The sequence below is a fragment of the Amblyomma mixtum genome, chromosome 5 (assembly GCF_055824585.1).
Source record: "Amblyomma mixtum isolate Tamu chromosome 5, ASM5582458v1, whole genome shotgun sequence".
NCBI classification, from domain to species: Eukaryota; Metazoa; Arthropoda; class Arachnida; order Ixodida; family Ixodidae; genus Amblyomma; species Amblyomma mixtum.
Window position 1 is genome coordinate 197,927,272 of NC_143016.1, and position 3,638 is coordinate 197,930,909.

Here is a 3,638-nt window from a genome sequence, read left to right on the forward strand (position 1 = left end):
TAATAGACACGCTTTCTCAAATGGTTACAAAGTGCAGCAGAAATATCAGTGTTCGCTCTTACGAAGTGCCACTAAGCCCTTGGATGACTGAGCCAATCCTGGCCGTTCTAAAAGAAAAGGATTCATGGTACCGCAAGTGTAAGCAACACAAAGATAATGTTTACTATCTAAACCAATTTAAGAGCGTACGCAATAGATCCGTGTCGATGATGCGGGCACGAAATAAAGTATATTGTCACGTTGCAGTGACGGCAGTCGAGCGGTCAGGAAGACACCAACAAGACTTGGAAACGAAGCTCTTTTTCCGGCTGACTTGCGCCCGCAAAAGAACTGAATCACTCGGCGGCAGCGTAAGCAACAAACGTGCTCGTCAGTCGTCGAACTACGAATGTTGCCGCTCGCGGCATTGCTGAATTTAAAGCCGGCAAGGAAACTTCGAGATAACAGGACAAGATCATCAGCCCACTCACACCGGAAGGTACCTAAACTTTCAGTCATCTCATCCCATCGGGCACAAGCGCTCAGTCGCTGCGTCTCTGTTCAACCGCGCATTTAGGATATGCTCAAGTCCTAAGCGCAGAGCAGCAGAAGGGAAACAGGTCAGGCAAGACCTGATACGGAACGGCTACCCAGCCCAAATACTGCGATCCCAGGAACGACGCGCCTCTGCTCCGACTACCCGAAGTGACGCATGCGCAAAGAAGCGGGTACCGATTCCGTATGCCCATGGTCTGAGTGAGACCCATCTTTTCAGATTATGGCATTCATGTGGCCCACGTTCCGTCGTGCAAACTTCGGCAACTACTCTTGCGAGTCAAGGATCCTCTTGACCTCGATATCTTCCCAGGTGTGGTCCACAAGATCCCCTGCCGTGATTGTGACGCCTCCTATATCGGAGAAACAGGAAATTCAAGACAAGGCTCAAGCAGCACCAAAATGACGTCGCCAAAGGAAAACCTACCTCAAACGCTTTAGCGCAACATCGTCAAGAAACTGGCCATACCATCGACTGGGACGCAGCACGTGTAATTGCAAAGGAAAAATCTTTACAAAAACGCCTTCTCATGGAATCATTGTGCATTCAATCCACGCCAAACACGGTTAACCGGACCCGTGGCAATCTCCCAGAGATATACCTGCGCACCCTTCAGAAAACCGCCCATATATAGCTCTCCTGCCCGTTCTTCGCATCTTTGTGATCAAGGCACCCGTACGAGCGCCGAAACGTCAATTATTTTTATTTTCTTTGAACCTTGGCGAGTGTATGTTTTCTTCGATAACCAAAGATCAACTACAGTAACCTAGAAAAACGTAGATGCAGGTCTTCATGGCTGCGATCAATCGAGATTAGTCCGGTCGCTTCTCGCGTCCCGAACAAAAATGATAACCCTTTCCTGCGGCCTTGAGCGCCAACGAACACTACCGTGATACGTGGCATTACCCCCCTCCCGATAGAGCATCGTCTCGATGCTTTAACATGAAAATAAACGCAGATAATGCAAACTTCGAGTCCTTTAGCGTTCATAATAGGGTTTAAGGCGTACGACATGTACGACTTCCGGGCGTGTGCGTCGTCGCTGAGATGCTGTCGTGCCGTTGGGGATGACTTTTTTTTTTATTGAACTTGAAAAGATTTATTTGAGCAGAGCAGTTACAGCATCTGCTGCAGGGGCAGAGGCTAAAGGCTGTGGCGCCTGACGAGGCCTCTGTCCCTCTGCAGTCGACGGAAGCGCAATACAAATTTGAGCATAACAAGAAGGTAAGTCACACAATTAAAACAAATGTGGGTAAATTATGCCATTAAAATCACAACATTAACACAGTATGATAAGTACAAAAATATGAAAGGATATTATACAGAGATTTTGTTCAGTATACAATACATTGAAGGACACTTATAACAAAAATAAAGTGAAAAACCATGGTATAAGAGAAGGATATATCCTGTGTATGCATGTCATAAGTACTCGTCACTCCCCGTACAAAACACTTGATATTATTAGGACATCTTTAATGTGCTTTTTGAATGTGCTAATATTAGATGTGAAATTCAAGTTACCTTCAAGTTTATTAAGAATCGAAGCCATTTGATAAGGAACTGTTTGTTTACCACAGTTGGTTCTAGTTTTTGGCATGCGTCTTTTATTGTGTCGGAAAGGATAAGTAGAGTTTTCTTCCCTGTCGCAAATGTGCAGCTTCCGGAGTTGTACGAACTGAAGTAGTTTATAGTAGTATAACTGGTCGGCCCTCAGCATTTTACATTTTAAGAACAAAGGATAAGTTTGTAGGAGCTGGTAACGTCCATAATAATTTTCATAACAACGTAATATCTTTTTCTGCATTTTTCAAGCGCTAAGACAACAAGGACGAAGAAGGAACAGACAAGGACGAGCGCTCGTCCTTGTCTGTTCCTTCTTCGTCCTTGTTGTCTTAGCGCTTGAAAAATGCCAAATCTGCACCAACTAGCCCGATCCGCTACCATTTTTCTGCAGTATTATGAGCTTATTGTAATTACCTTTTGTTGTGGTTCCCCACATATTCCCATATATTACTTTTGAATAGAACAGGGAGTTGTACAACAGTTGTTTTAGCCATAGAGGAATTATGTGCCCTCCTTTGTATAAATATCCTATGGTTCGTGCTAGTTCATTTGTTAGATGATTCACATGTGGCGTCCATGACAATTCTTCCTGGAACCATACGCCAAGGAATTTTTGTTCTTTAAGCTAGGAAAGACATTGGTCATCAAACTTAAGTTTTATTGTATTGTGCAGTGGTTTGTTAACTGGGCGAAATACGATAAATGTTGTCTTTTTTTAATTCAGTTCTAGCATATTTTCCTTCAGCCAGCTGGACAGGTGCACAGGTAGTTATTTACTTTGGTTTGAAGTGCTGTTATCTCATGCGATGTGAAAAAAATTAATATTAGTGTCATCTGCATACATAATGATCTCTGGTGATTCAGGTATTTTCACAATATCATTAATATACGCGAGGAAGAGCAACGGTCCTAATATCGATCCCTGTGGGACACCCTGAGTTAGTTTTAACTGTGATGAACTTGAGCCATTTATGAGTACTATTTGATAGCGATCATAAAGATAAGAGGATAGAAGTTGCAGGGCAACACCACGTACACCGTACACAGATAATTTGTGTAGTAAGATGTTGTATTGGATAGAATCGAACGCCTTTTTAATATCGAGAAAAAGTCCTACTGTGTATTTTCGATCCTCTATGTTAGAAATTATTTTATCCTTAATGTATAACAAAGCCTGCTCCGTTGATTTCCCTTTTCGAAAACCATATTGACTTTCTGGAATAATGTTATGTTTATCAAAAAATGACACTAATCGGTTATGAATGACACCTTCAAAAATTTTTGAAAGCGTTGGCAGGATGGATATAGGGCGGTAATTTGCTAGGTTTTCAGGGCCCGCGCCTTTATATATTGGGGTGACTCTTGCTACCTTTAACTTTTGTGAAAAGACTCCTGTGGACAACGTAAGATTTATAATAAAGGCCAAACTAACGGATATCACAGCGGATATATACTTCAACTCAATCGGGCCGATGACATCGATTCCGGCAGCAGCATTATTTTTAAGATTGTTTATTAACATTTCTACTTCGTGAGG